An 18832-nucleotide genomic window follows, 5' to 3' on the forward strand; every position below is an offset into this window, starting at 1 on the left:
CACTCCTCAGCTTCAGTGAGATACTGAACAACGCGCTGCTCCTTTTTCTCTGGAAACCCATAGGCTTTTTGCAGCTGATTGGCAAAGCTGACCAGCTTTGGCTGTGGGATTTTCACATGACAGCTGGGGTCACCTTTTACAGCTAGGGATTAATGGGGATACATAATGTAGACATTCCCATCAGGTAATATCACTCTTGTGCATGCTTTCTGCAGATGTTCACCTCTGTGGTGTGGCTCTGTCTCTGTGTTTCATACATTGGCAGTCTCTTACCATAAGGGATCTATGAATCTTGGTCTCTCTTTGAACATTTCTATTTGTTTTATTTGAAGATTTCAAAGTAGTGGCTTTAAGATAAATAATAATGTAGAAACCTTCCTTAGAAAGCTTCCTGCTGTAGAGATGGACAATCAGAGGGGGGAAAAAGGAGAAAGGTGTCTTGAGAACAAGCAAATCAGTGTGTGTTCAGGGTTGTAAATAGTTTAATTTTTTTTTTTAAATTATTTAAGTTCTTAATACAGATTCCAACACAGTGGAAGAGGATATATTAAAAAATGGAAAATATTCTCTCATATGTTCTCAACACAGGATATTGTACAATTGTATCTCTGGTTAGGCTATGTTTCTGCAACAAGTTCAGAACAATGGCAAAGCTATCTCCCCGTTCCCATCTCAGCAATCTTTTATGCCAGAAATGTCTGGAACTGTTAGTCTTTTAAAAGTTTTGTTCTCATGTGGTATGATCTGTCAGGTGTAGGTTTATTTCGAGAATATGCAGTAGGACTGTGTTTACATTAGAATCACCAGGGAAGTTTCCCAGGAACTTCAGTGATAACCCTTAATTTTTGTTTGTTGATAGTCCATCTAATTATGTGAAACCTTTGAGAACTAGAACTTTTCTCTGGACTGCATGCACAATTTCAATTACTGTCAGCAGAATATTTCATTTTTACTTTAAAGCATTTCCTCTTTGCCTTTTTTAATTCTGGAATCAAGTGGGATTTTTCTTCGTGTTCAACCACAACTTGAATCAAAGGATGCCGGTAATGACTGTCCTAGTCGTGTCGGGTGGGACTCTCCTCGCTGCATTTAGAAAACCCTGGAGACTTCTATGTTGCGATTCCTCCTAGCCAAAGACAGACACACAAAAGCTAGGAGAGGTTGTGTTGATAATTCTCCATTCACTATAAAGACAGTCTAGTCAACTTTTTCAGCAGTAGGTCTTTAAATTAGATGAGGTGAATTCTCAAACTGGGGATTAAGCCTCCAAAGGAGACTGTTGCTGATTTAGAAGACAGTGTTGCATTGTACAGGTTGTGGACTTGATTTGTCTTTGATTTGGAGGTTGGGGGTTTTTGTGAGCTTTACCACTGCCCTCTTGTACAACCATGGCAGACTCAGGTTACCCTGTTTACTTCTATTTCCCTATAATTCCTTCGTGTTTTCTTTAGGCTATCCTCTCTTCAGGGCTGGGGTCGTTTCTGGGATTGTACAGCAGTTTGCATAGTTGGGTCTTGTCTTTTGCTGGGCCTTCTAATTACCTACATTATCCACAGAGCAACCTGGGCAGAGTGTTCCTTGCAAACTTGTTTTCCTAAGTGAGCATCTCCAGTCTTGTAACATCTCTGGCAAAGACTGTTTGCTGGAGGTCCTAAAGCTCTTTACCACCTATTGCCTTCTCATCTGATGCATTCTGCCCTCCAGCTCATTCTCTTGCTACAGGCAATCTGGGATTCCTGTCTCTGCCTCTCATGGACTCACAGGAGTCTTTCCTGGCATTTTCAGGATAACAACCTTTAAAAAACAAGCTGTGGAACCATTTGCAAATTCCTGCTCAAACGGTAGTGTGTCCCGTAAGGGGCAAACTCCCAAACCAGATAAATAAGTATGCAGTTTGTGTAAGGGGTTCTGTTTCAGCGAATAATTTATGAAAACATTAATAAAGCCTAGCTAACATCTTCACTGTGTAAAATACAAACTCTGGCTTATAACTTGCTTTCTGAATCCATAATAATGTACATTTTTCTTTTGACAAATCAAACATCCCTGGTTCTTTCCCCTTAGGTTGCATTTTCTTTATTAATGCTTCCAGATGTCAGCTGAGCCAAGTTTTCAGGTAGGTGCAATGACAAAGTGGTATACTACAGTAAATTCCCCAAGCTTGCACTCTGTGTCTTCAGTACAGTGGATGCAGTGAACCTTGGGGGCTTTTATTTTTATGACAACAATAAATTCACCTAGTGAGATGAAGACTTATTTTACAACTCTTTGATGATGGTAGCACTGTATAGCGCAAAGCCAGTGAAACTAGACATGCCTAAATAGTACAAAGTTTGAAAAAGGAAAAAAAAATACTGTGATTGCTGTGGAAAAAACCAAGCTATTCAGCTGTTCAAATGCAGCGCAGAGGAAAGGTGGGTTTTACTGTATAACCACTCTTTGGGCTCTGAATCTGCCAAAGGATACTACCAAAGGACACTACTCAAGCCCCACAAGCTAAAAATGTATCTTGTATGAGCTCCAGTATAACATTAGGGTTTATTTGAACACTGTCAAGGACCAAAGCCCATGATTAAAGAAACTGACAAATAAGCAAAAGTGTTTCCCAGCCTGCTTAGCAAAATGTGGCATGCAGAGACGAGACCTGAGGTCAGGTTTACTGTCAGAACTCTTTTGTTAGTTATCCATTATGGAATTTCTTTGGGCTGGGTCAGATCAAATCTAAACCACTTTATTGGCTTAGGTCTGCATAAGAATTTCATTTTGAGCTCTCTTTTAGCTGTGGAGTTGGGCTTCAACCAACAAAATTAAAAAAATAAAAATATTAATTCTCTTAATTCAGGATTTTCTTTCTGATAGGAAAAAAAAAGCATCCAATAAGGAACATTTCTATGCTGGTTATTAATTGAATGTATTCTCTGACAGGCAGGTCATACGTCATGCAAATAGTGAATATGTGTGCATGAGTGTCACCTTTACCTAATTATGGGACAGTCAGTGTGCTGCTGAAAAAATAGAAAGGATGAGAGATGAATTTATTGCTGTTTTTAAAGTCTCCCCATTTTCAGAAAGCTAAGAAACAAAAGTAATGGGGTTTCAATCAGAGGTTCTGTTACAGGCAGGATCCCCTCACACACCCCATTTCTTCAACAAACAATTATTTAAAACATTCTTCTTGCAAATTATCTAATTTATACCTAGCAGATTGCATGGGAATGTGATAATCTTCACAAGACCACTCTGAGATAGGTAGATAAACATGAGCACTAAGAAGATGGCCCTTTCTTTCCACAACATGAAAACACTGTCTCTGACCTGCTGGGTCTCCAGGAAGGGCAGGAGCTCTGGTTGACCCAGAAGTTAGGTAGAGCCAGCTTGGTTAGGTTTTACCTAACCAAGAGTTAGGTAAAAACTAGTTAGTTAGGTTTTACCAGCCAGAGTTAGGTTTTACCACGCTTGGAAGAGAGTTGTGGGTGGGAGCTGCGCTCTGTCCTATCACAGTGAGGCATGATACAGCCTCGCAGCAGTCCTTAGCTCCTGCTCGCTTTCTGTGGGTGATGGGGAGCTGCTTGTTTCCCGCCACTCCACAGCCATGGCAGTTCATGGCCTTGCTTCCCGACAAGGAAAGGTATGCAAGTGCCGTCCCGGTCCGCAGCAACTGGGGAAATGGCATTTGCTGCGCCATGCCTCTGTGCTGCCTTCCTCTGAGAACACCGCTGGTCACAAAACAAAAGGATTGGCCTTAGGTACCAGAGAAAAGCAGTAAAAATACTGTGCCATTTTGGCAGCTCACGAACAGTGGAAGGGAATTTTAGTTCATAGCAGTGATGTTAGCAATGTATTGTTTGCTACCAGGAATGGCATTAAATACTGCCCACTTTGGCAATCTCAGTTAAAGAGGGTAAGAACAGTGCAAGAGGAATAACATTTTCTAATGCCTTTAGGAAACTATCTCTTTGGGGCACTGGACATGAGGAGATGATTGCAGAAGGTTTACAGAATTTTACAGTATTTTTCCCCCTTTTGTGCCAGGTCTGTGGATTTTAAATACCAGAAGGATGCTTCAGGTTCCAGGATCTTTTGTATCACTAAGTGCATTTGAAATATTTATTGAAAGAGCAGATGGGGTTTGGGAAAGGCAGGTAGCTTAGAGTACTGGAAGCTATAGAGTCCTGAGCCTATTTCTCCCTAGAATTGACTCTTAACTTAGAAAAGATACTTAATTCTTTTGTCCTTCACTTTCTGTCTGCAGTCAGCTTTGATTTATGTAATGAATGCATGATACAATATGAATGTGTTATTAGTGTTTATAACTAAAGAATTACTCCTAAAACTGCAAGCTCTGCTCTTTCAGGTCTGCACAGAATGGACATAATTACACATGTAAATAAGGCATTTGTACAGGCTTTAACTCAGAATACATGTGTAACCGAAGTAGCAAGACACATATTGTCTTGTAACATTGGCATGTTACAAGACAACTGTTTTTAAAGGATTAATACCCTAGTTTAGACACTGTAGAAAAGAAATCTTGACTACAATAAGGTTCAAGGGCTGGCAAATTCATTACAGAAAGAGTTTGAAAAGCTAGGTCTGTTTAACCTACCCAAAAATAGACTGGGCAGAGGCTTGATTACAAGACATCAGTACTTTCAAAAGTCAAAACTACTAAATAATAAAGACCTCTTTAATCTAGCAGGGAAAGGCATGAAGAAAACTAATAGCTGAATGTTTCATCCAGACAAATTCAAATTAAGAATTGGTGCCTCCTTTCTAAGAGTGATATTGATTAACCACTGGAATAACTATTAAGGGACATGGAGCCTTATTTCTTGAAGCCTCCAAATGAAGACAGAGCAATGAAAAGCATATTTTTAGAAGATATATTTTAGTAAAAAGAAGAAAAAAAATCACCAAGCTCAATACACAGGTGATGATAAAATTTAAGGGCATGTATTACACAGAAGGTCAGACAAGGGGATCTGATAGTCCTTTCTAGTCTTAAACATCCGAGTGAAAGCAGACCAAGGGAGAGAGCTTATTCTCAGTATTTTCAAACACTGAATAAATTGTTAATATTTATCACCCTGCCTGTGATTTCAGCATTATGCTTGTGAAGCGCAACACAGAAATACAGGAACCCAGAACACTCAAACTGCAATTGCATTATATGGATGGCAGGCAAAGCTTTTATCATCCAGCACTAGGCTGCTGTTGTACCCTGGAAAAAATATGTCTGCTCTGGCAAACACCTAATCTCATCTGCTTTATGCAAAAAGAAGGAAGAAAATATATACACATAACAGCACTTCTTATCTGACAAATAATGTGTTTGTGTCTTACTCAGAGAAACAGAGCTGCTTGCATATTCACAAGGTAGGTACATTCAGGTCCCTATAGACACAGAATTTATTGATTAACGTGCAGTGTGTGCATCACTCGATGGAAGCTGACATTCCCTAGAAATTAAATGTGGTAAACCATTATCAGAAGACCCCGCAGTTTCATATACATTATTGAGCGAATGTGAAAATTTGGCAGGTGGACAAGTCAGGTACTGAAAAGAATTGTTCAAAGTTGTCCAAGGGTGTGTAAGGGAGAGGAATGACGTGGCGTTTATGGCATTGGGTAATGAAAGGTAAGGCAGGTGGAAGTCTTAGCAAGTTGTAACCTTGCAGAGGGTACACATGGGATGGGAGAACAACAGAAACTTCACTGATGGATCAGTTATACCTGAGCTAGACTTTACTAAAGTTCAGCACAACATTACAGGATGAACTTGAAAAAGCCTAATCATATACAGTAAGCAATTTTTATGATAGGGAACTGGTGGGTTTGTAGTAATGAATCACACAAAAAGCAGATGCAAGAAAGTGAAGAATGTGGAGGTCAGCAGAAGTGAGGCACCGGTTTGTATTAGGACTGAATTTCTAGGCGTGAGTCAAGCACACATTTACGTATGAGTTTATGTGTAATACCTGGAAATCTGCAGGTAAGCACATGCTTAACAGATAGAGATAGGCTTATGCATGGGTTTTAAATACTCAGAAAAGACTTAGCCTGACAAGTAAAAGATATAAATACTGGACTGTTTGTATGAAATAGTGAGACTTGGTTATGTCTCCTTTATAAAGCAAACCTTATATCAAACTTGACCTCCTTCAGTGATTAAAATAATGTCGGTTACATTGCTTGTACACTGCTTATAGAGTTTCAGTATTTTCCATGTGAATGCAGTGAACTTTGTCAATGTTGATGACCGATGAGGGATACAATAGTTTTAATGGAGGCTGGTCACTTCCACTGCAGGATACTTTTTTTGTGATTCACATTCTTCTAAAATAATGTTCACCTATCTGTGTGAGTGGTTGAGTTTCAAGAACTGAGATGAAAATTGCCCTGTATTGTTTTTCTTTCTTGTCACAGGGCCATCTTGCTAAAGGCTTTGATGATGTAAGGAGCTGTATAAGCTTTTAGAAAATAAACAAATATGTGTCCTTTACTGTTTTTTTGCAAATGTTTTGCTCATGATAATATCACCCTGTTAGACTAGTTTTAATTTAATATATCTCTGTTTATTTACACCGAAATGTTTCTGGCCCCAAAGAGGGAACTGTTTCAAATACACTGGTACAGAGAGATATCTTTTCATGGCCTGATCCAAAGCCTATTGGAAAGAGAATGTCTACAGCAGGTAGGACTATGTCTATTAAAATTCACAGGTTAGGTCAGAGAAGTTTCATTTTCTATTCAATTTCATAGGGTTTTTCCAACAAGGTCCTTTTCATCTGGGAGCAGCACAAGAGGGCTGGAGGGATCCTGGCAGAAAGCTGGAAACTGTTCATCCAGCAATTTCAGAGGTATTTCTAGAAGGGAAATGTACCCCACTGTTAGACGTACTGTGAACAAAGTGTGACAAAGAGATCACCGTCCAAGGAAAGTATGACACTTTAGAGCACAGGTAGCAGGTGACCATTCAGCATGATTGAACAAATCAGTTTAATAGAGGCAAGATATAGAAACCCAAAGAATTAACAGTTCAACTAATTGAAGACTCACTCAGCATGCAGCAACACAGCAGAAAGGACTTTAATTCCCTGCATTTACAGAGGGCCCACAATACTGGTCTTAAATTGTTAAGAACACATTAATGTCTTAGCGCAGTGCAAAATGTATAGCTCCCCGAGTTGAAATTCCCAGCCATGTGCACATGATAAAATAATTTTAATCCCCTGTAAACAAAACAAAAAAAGTTAGAGAGGTTGTTCCTTTTCCCTCTCTCTCTCCTCCCCCCCTCCTTTTTCCTTTTCTCTTACTAAACAGGGAGCACATAGTGAACAACAAGAACTGTTTAAATCATGCATATTGTTTTCTCTGTTGTCTCAAGCTTCAATTTAATGGATGTATATGGCATGAATATCAGAAAGTTCAACTGGATGTTTTTTTCTATGAGATTTTGACCATGCTATGTTAGAAGGTGTTGTATTCATGTGTACACCGTGGCTTCCTGACTGCAATCTTTCAAGCAAAAGGGCAGTCTAATGAACTGCTTTTCAGCCACAGTTCTGCCTTAGCTAGTTGTTACTCTGCTGTGCTTTCCTGGCCCTGTGCTGGCTCTCCGTATATGTTTGTGCAGCCATTCTGTGAACTCTGTTGGGAAACTGGTCCACTTGCAAAAGAGTAACATTAATGTTAGTAAAATTATGATTTCCAACTGGGTTATTTATCAGCTGGACCAGATTCCCGCTCTGGTTTGCAACCTGATTACATAAATGTTTTTACCACCATTACCTGGAGGATGATTCAGGGACAAGGGGAAAAGTAGAGGGTACTGAAGCCTGTTTAAGCAACACTGCTGTTTGGATGGCAAACCCAATTCTAGGAAAGGAAACCTGCTGTTACTAGTAATCCTTTGTGGAGGTATAGATCTGTCTACTAGAAAACATTTTGTGATTTAGTATTAAAAAATTATTGGAAAACTTTTTGCTGAGTGCTGAGGAAGCTTCATGATAATACTGCTATGCAGTGTTTAGAGCAGATGGGTGGCAGCTGAGTTGCGATGCAGCACCGCTCATGGTAGCAGTGTTGGGCAGCATTTGCAGATTCAAAAGGGAGGAACAGGTCTGTTCCCTGTACAGCTATATCCTCTCACCTCAGTCCTTGCTGTTGGCAAACTTGGTATCCTTTCCAGCTGAGGGGACCTGCTGTAACAGAACCAGACAGGTCTTAGTCACCATCCATTTAAGACAATAACAGCTCTCAGTGCTGAATGTGCCACCTGAGTTGCTCCTAGGACATCCTGATCATCGCTGGTGCCCTGTGAAATGACGTTCTAATGGAGCAAAGGTAAATGTCTTGGAAATAACACCTGGATGTGACAGCGGTGGGTGATGTCAGTTGTGAGTGGTGAAAAGCTGCACAGGATGTGATCAGCTTCAGATATGGTATTACTGGATCACTGATTCAGTGCTCTTCCCCTTCCACATGGCTGGATGGGAATACAGAGCCGTCACTCTGGAAGTTTGGTCTTGCATGCAGACTCACTACACAGCTTGCCATAGGAGTCAGTTCCTTAAATCGCAGCTAATACTGCAGGGACTTGAGCCACAGACAGTTTCGCAAAAGGCTCTGTTATTATGGCAGTATTTATTAGTAATTTTGTTCTGAATCTGCCCAGCGATCAAAACAATAAATGTAGGAAAAAATGTTTTTCCAGAGCATTGCTTCAAACCCTTGCAGGGCCACGAGAATGCAATCAACGTGCTGATAAAGTCCTCTGTTGGGAGTCCCTTCTACATATTCACTAATGATTTGCAGTGCTGCTTAATGAAGCTACCATGGGGTCTAAGGCAGTTGTCCGAGTTGCTTGCCTCACTGCAGTGGACTGAGGTATAAACCATTCAGAACTGGCTTTAGGACTAAGGGCAGTTCTTGGCTTTCTGTTGTTCAAGGGAAAGGAAAGTGCTTTTATGTGTGTTTTTCTTGCTTTTAGGTGTATGAGGGGTATTTATTTTTTTCTTCTTCTCTATCAAGAATAGAAACTTATCTTTTTAGTTCTTTTTTTCCTTTGAAACTTGAAAATTCTCATGTAATTACATGCTTTCCAGATGCTTCAGCTTAATGAGAAAAGCTACTGGAGGCTGTGGTAAAACTGCAAGCTTTGGTAATATTGCGAATCTGGTGTCTTGTAAAATGTTAGGTGTGGGGTCAGGCTTTTCAAATAAACCACTAAGTAGCAGGATAAGATGAGGACCAGGAGGAATGGTAGCAGGTTGCTCTTGTACATTACTACACACAAAACGAATTGAACAAGTTTGGACTGGTGAAGTCCTACATTCAAGTCCTGTATTGTCGAGAAAATTTTCACAGCTTGAAAAGGTCCAACTTTTGTGTGGCTATTTTGCACAGCTGCAAAAGCAGCAGGTTCCATGTCCGTGGAGGAGGGGATCAGGTTATATTTTATTGGAACTGTAATATACAGCCTATATTAATTTTCTTTTTTTATTTGTGTGAATAATTAATGCTTTCATTTTCATATATTCACATTACAAAATTAGAATTCCTTATTCCAATATAATAATTTCCAGCAAAATAAATATTCTGCAGAGATTTGCATAGCATTAATTTCCTGCTTGGGTTGTTATAAATATTTAGAAAGTGTGTGTAGGTAAAGCTCTGTATGGTTAAAGATGTCACCAAAACCTCTCAGTGGAATTACTTTCTAGTAATTCTTTGAGTCATTTGTTATGCTGTGTATACTGGCTAGCTCTGAGGCTCATATGCCCTTAGCTTTGCTTCTCAGACAATCCCAGTAGCAGCTTAACTGTAAAAATAGCAAAACCTGTTTCTTAAAACACCAGTCTTCATTAGGTGGTATTAATAATACTACAGCTCGTATTTGGTATTAGTGCTGGCAACTTTCATTTGAACATCTCAGAGCACTTATAGAATGTTAGCTGATTCACTATCACACACTATCAGGCTATCCACTTTCACAGCAAAGTATCTTTTCTGTTAGCGTCGATTCTCGTCTTGATTTTTGAGCTAACTTTCTTTTTGCAATTGAAGCATGGGAATCAAGTGACTTAGCCTAAGGAGCGGGAGCCCAGAATATAACACAGGAATCCTGATTTGATGCAGGGAACAGAAGGTCTTTAATGCCTCCTCTGACGGGAAATGCTGTTGCAGTACAGAACAGGAGTTTGGATGATCACAGGAGGTCAGACTGATATCACATGAAAGGGAAAACCCTTTCATTTTACAGATTTCTCAGAAACAGACAAAAAATCCAATTAAAACCTTAAACTTAACAGAATACTGCTTTTCCCTTTCCGCAGGAGCTACTGTAACATTTCAAACAACTCTGAAGTTTGATTGCATTTTGAGAATTAGTTCCATTAAAAAAAAATATTGTGTTCATAGGTCATTCAATGCTCATGCTGTACAGTCAACTACTGTGTGTTTGCCAGTGTTTTATCCAGACTAGTTTTGAATATCACAGAGGAAGTGGTCATATAAATAAACCAATATTAATAGGATAATTGGATGACATTTAAAGCAGTGACCTTCAAAAGGTGTTTAATGATTTACCAGGTTTAGTTTTGTTTGTGCTTGGAGTAGGAATTGCAGATCAGGATTCCTGGGTTCTTTCATGGCTTAGGCACTGGTACACCAGTGCATGTCAGCTTGTGACCATGTCCGTTGGACAGTACATTTGTGCATATACATACATATATGTAATCTGCAGGGGCTGAATTGCTGTTACTGTTTGTCAAATGGCTGCAGATAAGTAGTCCTTTTAACATAGCAAACATTCATCTTATTTGAGGTTTTGAAGAAAACAAAAAGAAAAGAAATGTCCCCATGAAAACCTTAGCAAAATACTAGATGAAAACCCAGTAGTTTTAGCTTGCTTAAAACATTTTGGAAGTATTTGTCATATTAATAATTTACTAATATTTATAGATAATTTTGGGGAGGTTTTAATCTAATCATATATCATTGAAAAGAATGAATTTCTTCCTGCTGAAGCTAATAGCCAAAAATACTCATTAACTTGCCAGAGCAAAGTCATATCAATTTTAGGTGAAATACACACAGTGGTGATAGGTGGTTCCAAGTGGCTTTTCACTTTTTCCAAATCTGCTCTGACCTGATTACTCTGGAATAAACACATGCTCACATTTGAATTCTCATTTACTCCAAAATAAATGAACAAAGTCATTGAGATGCTCTATGACTCCATATTTGTGAGATCAAACTTTTTTGCTTAGTAGCAACGAGTAAAATTTCAACTTATTTTTTTCTTCTTGGGTGCTGTTGTCTTTTTCTTAAATGGTTGCACTGCCTTAACACAATGACATTGTTCAGACAAAAAGTAGTATCATATGTATTATGATTTTTGTAAAAGTTCATAAACCTTAAAGTTTTCTGTAGTTCTAGAATACATCTACAGGTGCCTGGTGAATATTTAATGTTTGCAGACAACTGGTCTGCGCGAACGTTTTTTTTAAATCAATATATACTGCATAACAAAATTATTACATGTTTAAATCTCTGATTCTTCAGTGAATAGAACTGCAACCTGCCATTGTGGTGTTCCATAGTTTATGACCTAATTTTATGTGCTTTAATATTCTTTGTTCTTCTAAGTTTGTTTACTGCACTGAGTAAAATTATATGATCCATAGAACAGATCAAGGAACAGAAAGCTCAATAATGGAAGTTTTGTGTATCTACTATCTGAAGATATTATGATATGGCTGAGATGATTTGAGGAAGTCTATGCACCTCTTATAAATTCTAGCAGATTTTGTGTAGTCATTTATAAAAATGTACCATGGAGTTTTTCTGTAAGGATGTAAAATCATCCTCTGGTGGGAAGTCCAGAACATCCCTGCCAGTCCAAAGCCAAAAAGTTATGTTAACTACAGTGACTGAACAATAAACATACTGGGGAGGTTTCAGCTCCCCGGTGAGGCAGATGATAGAAAATTACCAGGAAGGGCATAAGGGAATGTCTAAGCGTGGAAAGATATGCATGAAACTTGGGCAAGAAGTCAGACCAGGTTACTCAGGGTTTTTTCCAATCTGGTCTTGAAAATTGCCGTGGACGGACACTAAAGAACATTTCTGGGCAATCTATTGCACTGCTTGACTGCCCTCTTGGTGAAAAATGACATTTTTAAGACCAGTGAATGCTACTGCATTAGTGAAACAAAGAAGTCTGTGAAAAGATTGTTTTCTCTAGCGGTAACTTCTTTTTTTTTTTTTTCTTTTTTTTTAATCCCTTGGAGTGTCTGAGTGGTACATGCTGCAGCAGTCCATCTCCATATCCTGACACGCATGTCTGTGAATTCAAAGTATTCATCTTTCTGGAAAAGGTGCCCTTAAATAGTATAAAAGCCCTGGGGGTTAGCAGCTTTCTGGATGATCTAGATAGTTACCCATGAGAATGCCTTGAGATTTGTCCATAGGCAGCCCTTTGACTGCATTCAGACTCAAGTACTAGGGATTTTTAGGTGCACACAGATTCCAGGAGAGCCAGCCAAGGAGCCCATGAGTAGAAGGAAGTCTTCCAGAGATGAGACAGAGGTCTGAAAGGAAGAGTGTGAATTAGCCTTACATTCGTAGATTTCCCTATGAAAATTCTCCCTAATACAATTCTAAAATGCATGGAAAATATTTTTTTAAAATGGATTTCTGGTGCTGTGAAGCATTAATAAACACAATAAGCAATCATAGTACCTCAGTATATACTGACTTTCACATGAAAAGCTTTAAGTGCTTCACAGACTCTAATTAATTAAGCCTTACAACACACCTGGGATGGAAACACTTCAGGCAAGTTTATAATATCAGTTCATTTTACATTTACGTTAAACACAGGCACAGAAAGGTTAAATGGCTAGTCCCCAGTGACACAGCAAGTCAGAGCTAGAGCAAGGAGCACAACCCCAAGGCCCTACTTGGATGTCATTCTGCTGGAACAGTAGAAAATATGCATTACAATCATACAGTTCATAGCAAAGTAAATAAGCTGTGTAAATATTTATTTATACTGCAAGTTTGGGATGACAAAATGTTACTGTGATTTAGTGAAGTTCATATTGTACAGATTGAGGAATAAATGCAGAGTAATGAATCACACAACTTATTTCACATTAGCAGTACAGAAGGATGCTACCAATCCTCTACCATCCGCTTCTGCAGACGTGTTGTAGATGCAACGGCAGGACTAATCTTGCTTTAAGAATGACTGCAGCTGGAGGGAACTGGGTCCTCTGAAGTCCAAGGAATGGTAGTAATAAAAGTTCTTGGGGATCTGGCTCTTCATGCCCTTTTCAGGTCTCTAACATTTGATTTTCTTAACCTGAGTCCCCTGAGGTGAAACTCCCAAAGGAATAGCAATTGTGATTAAGATCTTTTTCTCCCCAGAGCCAATGTAAGTGGCTCTTGAAATATGTTGTATGGACCCTAACAATATTAGGGGACTTAATTTCTCTTGGGTCGGTGTTGGAAATTTTCTATGGAATCCCCAGGAGATTTTTTCTTTACAAAGCACATAGTTGAGATTCAGCTTTTCACGTTAAATTTTGATGTTTCTCAGCCCAATCATGTTGGGAAGTTGGATGGGCACATGTATGAATAAAAAAAAAAAGAAATAAGAAAGCTCAATAAAAATAGAAAGTTAAATTACTTGTTTAGTTCAAACTGTGCCTAGCACTGTAGACTCTGCATGGGCTACCAAATTTGTACTAATTTGAAATACACTGTAAGCTTTTGAACTTTCTGGCCTTTCCCAGTAGGAAGGTGCATAATGAATTTGTATTGTTTCCTCTGAACTGTAATTCTGGCTTTTTTTACCAGCCTTTATCACTTTCTGAAGTTAATTGACTACTACCTGCCAATTAGTGGATTCAATCTGTTCCCAGCATGAGTTACTGAGGTTTTAAAAAAATGGAATAAATACATTGGCGCAAGTTCACACACAATAAACCAGACAGTGTCATATCTTGGATGATACAAGATCATGCCCTTTGTCACCTTAGGATCTGAGCCAGCAGGTTTTCTCAGACCGCATCCCATGGATTGGTATTCACCCTGAAGGCTGGGTCAGTATGCACGCTATACCCAACAGAACAGTCTATACCCAACTGAACCATGCTTAGGGAAGTTGTCTCAGCTATGGGACATCCAGGATCAATCCATTCTTCCTTATCTGCTCTAAAGAAGAGAACTGACACTAGCTCTAGTTTCTTCCTAAATACCCTGATCATCAAATTTTGTGTTCTCAAATGGGACTTGCTTATCCTTTCCTGTTGAAGTTGTTCAGCTTGGGCTCAATGAATACATGATTTTATATATATATATATATACACACACACACACATGTACGTATATTAAAACCTGCATATGGATATAACTCACAACTTCATAGAACTGTCAGAACTGTAGGCTACATGGATTGTTTCCACATTATATATATGTAAAACTTTTTCTTATGCCCATTCACCTGTTTCTTCATCTTAGATCTTGACTATCCTCTAAAGAGACATGAAATACTACCATTCCTTAAGCTTCCCTTCTTTAATATCTTGCCTTTATCAACATGCATATGAATTGTTTTGCTTCTTCTTTGCATAGGTTAATCTTGAATGTCTAATTTAGAGCTGAAAGGTGGCTTTTGGCAGCAAGGAGAATTAGCTGGGCTAATTCCATAAAAACTGGGTTTTGACTCCATGTTTGTAACATTTAAATCCACTGAGACTGATTGCAGGATCCTTCCTGAGACCCCCTTAATGGATCTTGATTGGAAGGTCACAGGAGAAAGGTTACCAAAACTACACAGACACACATTTCAAGAGAAAGTTGTTGACAACTGCTATGTATTTTTACTATGTATTTTACTATATAATAGTACTATTATTACTATGTAAATAATTTTCAACTATGCCATGAACAAACACATTATAATTGGTAAGAGTTTACTTCTGTGTATATTAAAATAATATATTGGAAGGATACTTCTAATTCTGGAACTACAATTTCCCCCCCCCCACATTCAGAATATCCTGCCCCCCCGCCACATTCAGAATATCCTGCAAATCCTCAGGAAAACTCATTGAAGTAGAATTGGAGGTGTAGGAATGACTGTGTATGCACGTGCATCAAGATTACAGCTAGTTTTGCTGTTAAATGAATAAGGCTATGTATATCTATCAATATATTTAAATGAATCTGAAAACTTCCTGTCATTCATTACACTATAACTTTGAGTGTTTGTATCCTTAAGTTGCCTGATATTAACTGACAGTGTCAAAAGTAGCACAATCCCCGAATGTGGAGCATTTATACCGCCGTTAATAATGCTTTTACTGAACTTATTGCTGAAGACTTGGGGCTTGACTCTGCATATGAGTTGTTCTCTTCAAGCATGGTAACATTTATGTCTTAGAGTGCATTTCATGAGTAGTTTTTGGAGCAGTTTTAGAAAGGAAGTTAGCATCGTTACTGCATTTGTACAGGCATGGACCAAGTGTCACTGAAGTGACTTGACATTTAGGAGGCCAGTGGTGTAGCCCAGGTTAGAATCCAGATTGTGATCCTTGTTCAGTGCTCAACCCTCAAGGGTAAATGCAGTTATTCGTCTGGGAACGAGAATAATTCATTACAAGGGTAAAGGCACCTGCACAGTGTCCACACTGGGACTTGTTTTGATCTAACTTCCCTGGTACATGTTGTGTGCCTCACTCAGAGTATGGCAGCCTCATACTGCTGCAAGTTCCTCAGCAGGGAGTGTTATCCTTACTCAGCTGCTTGATCCAGGCTTGTGTGCTTGTTAGAAATGGTTAGACCGATAGGAAAGCAGTGTGCTAATGAAAACACTGGAACCTTCCAAGAAGTAGCAGTCTCTGGTGGAATAAATTCAAACACGGAGTTCAGCTTCTATTTGCAAGCATGGCAAAGCAGGAGACTTCCACATTAAGTGCTTTTAATCCTGTTAAATTAACACACAACGTTTTTGTAAGTAATTCAATCATCTTAGAAACACTTTCTGCTTCATTGAGACCTACATTCCAAAGTTTTTAGAGAAAGTGGCTTCCTATCTGGTTGTTAAAAAAAAAAAATCCTTTTGAAAAGGCTTTGAGTGATTTCTTCCTCTTTGTGAAATGGTGGTGGGACTGGGGCATCTTTTTACAGTGCTGTGTTACTGGAACCAAACCCCACATCATCCCTTGCTTTCCAGCGGAGTTTTCTGCTGAATACCATCAATCCACCAAAGCACTAATTTCTCAAGTACTCATTTTGTTACCTTTTTAATTAAGAGTTTATGTCTTCATCTCATCCCGTCAATGCAGACAGCTTAAAGAAAAGCAAGTCTTGAGCTACATCCTGCTTTCTGTGCATGTGTGCTGTGCATACTTGATGTCAGACCCCAGCAGGGCATTTGTAGGTTTCGGTAATGACAGGACAGGGGTTTGGGGTGAGAATACAAAGCCATTGTTTTTCACAAACGATTTATTAGGCATTCGCAACTGCTAAACTCATTGTAAGCCCATAAATTTGCATACATTTTTACTGATGTGACCCAATTACAGAATGAATTGAATTTCATTAAAATGTATATGCTGGCTCTCCTTCCAGTAAAGTGCTTAGTGTTGGCTGCCTTTTGTACCTTACTGAGGGAGAGGCTTGTTTCAATGAAGTCTGTAGGCTAAAACATTTTATGTTTAGACTCAGATTTTACCTCTCAGCTCTGTCAATGCTTTTTTTCCTCTTTGTAGTCAGCCTAGTTGTATTGCTTTCAAGTACTAAGGGTAATCCCTCCAGCTTTCACAGGCATTGTCAGCTGCTTTGATGCATGATCCACTATAACATGCAAGTGGGTGCTCATTCCAGTGTGAGAAGTTCCATAGTATACACCTTATTCTTTTTCTTCAAGGTGATGCTGGGGGATGCACTACCTTTCAGCTCCTCTGCATTGTTCCCAAATCTATGGGGTATAGTCCTCTCTTTTTAATACAGAATATATATCTTTTGGTGGTGGTGAGTTTGAAATTGGCAGAAGGATGTTGAATTGAATGCCTTGAAGATGAAAGTTCTTTCTTCACAAATGAGGAACAGCTGGAACAGTATACAAGCTCCACAAGCTCCTTCTCACAGAGCAAATTCACTTCTGTGCAAAGCAGCTACTTAAGTCTTATTTAAGACCTGCTTTAAAAATAACTTTTGAACATGTGACCTTTAAACTGTTTTTCTTCCTTACCAGCATAACCTATCCCTGTTAATATATATCCCATTTTGGGGGGGAGAAGATGAAACACAGTGTTTGGTTTTCTTTTGTCATATATCTTGAGTTGGTATATTTTAGGGGAGATGAATGCAAAAGCTGGTGAAACCCCTCCGAAGCAGTTTAGTACATAGTAATTGTTATGTTACAGACACAATGGTGAAGAATGTACACACAGCAAACAACCCAAGGGGAAGACTTGTGTACCAAAAACTTGTCTGCTGTTTTCTGCTGTATCAGTTAGTCTGATTGAAGATACTACCACGCAGTATGAAAATTGCCTAACTTGCATCACATAGCAGCCATCTTTAATTCCAGCTGGCTGGAATTTGTGTGCACTTTGTTAGACACCTAATATGCAAGGCTTCGTACTCCAGTAGCATTTGCCAAAGTCATCTGTTGCTCTGTAGTCTTCTGTCTTCTGATGCAGACCGAATCTCATTAACTTTAAATGAAGTAATATGAGGCATTCATCAAGAGATGTCTCTCCTTAAGTCTGTGCAGTGAGCTGTGAGAGGGAATACTGTGATTTGTATTGCATGTTTTCCCAAGGTAATGTTTCTTTTAAATGTTGTACATTTAGAATAATGTAAACAGACATTCATACAGTGATGAAAGATGTATTATAAAACTCTGAGGTAAATGGATAGAGACAGAATATGTACTTTAAATATGTAGTATTACTTGTTTATATCCCCAGTTGCATTAATGTGCAACTTAAAACAAGCTTTTCCATCTTTATTTCTGCATACCAGCAGCATCACCACTTCCATACCTACTAGCCTCAAGAGACAGAAAAATCATCAGTCTGTTTGAATGCCTACTGATAGCTCTCCTCTCTGCAGAGATTAACACTGAATGGGACATCCCATAAATGAACACTGATATTTTTAAGCTTTCATAGTGTTGACATGCAACAACCTGGCTGCAATCATGAGAGGCACATACCTGTCCTCCAATCTTGCTATTGAGTGGTTTCAGTTTTAAATCCTTTCATGTCAATCGGGGAGCCCTAAAGAGGAGAATCGTTTGCTTATAATCAGAGTAGGCTCAGTACAGAAAGTAGCAGGGCAAGTTGTTTCTATATGCTCCATATCTGTTGTTCATACCCAGGCCTTAGCAGGCAGCTGTATTTAGGGAGTTCAGCTTTCACTCCTGCTTATTAGTTGGTCTCTTTACCAAAAGTGCCAACAAGGGAGCCAATTAGTGCTGGCTGTGGCTGTGGTCTGGTTTTTTTATGGAGGCACCTGTTCAACCCTCAGGAAGGCCAAGACCTACCTGCTCATTTCACACAGGGCATTGGGCTACTGGCAGATGATGATGGTAATGATGATTAGCCTCCGTTGTCCTGCTCTGTACTTACAGTAAGAGTGAAAGGCATAATATTTATTACCACCTCTACACAGCCTTCAGAATTTATTGCTGGTGCAAAAGTGCCCCTTAGGGCTATGAACACTTTCATTTATTAACCCTAGAAGAAAGACAGCATGAGCAAAGACCGTATTACCACCATCCATGTCATCAGTAAGCCTCAATTCT

The sequence above is a fragment of the Aptenodytes forsteri genome, unplaced genomic scaffold (assembly GCF_000699145.1).
Source record: "Aptenodytes forsteri isolate BGI_AS27 unplaced genomic scaffold, ASM69914v1 Scaffold193, whole genome shotgun sequence".
Taxonomy (NCBI): domain Eukaryota; kingdom Metazoa; phylum Chordata; class Aves; order Sphenisciformes; family Spheniscidae; genus Aptenodytes; species Aptenodytes forsteri.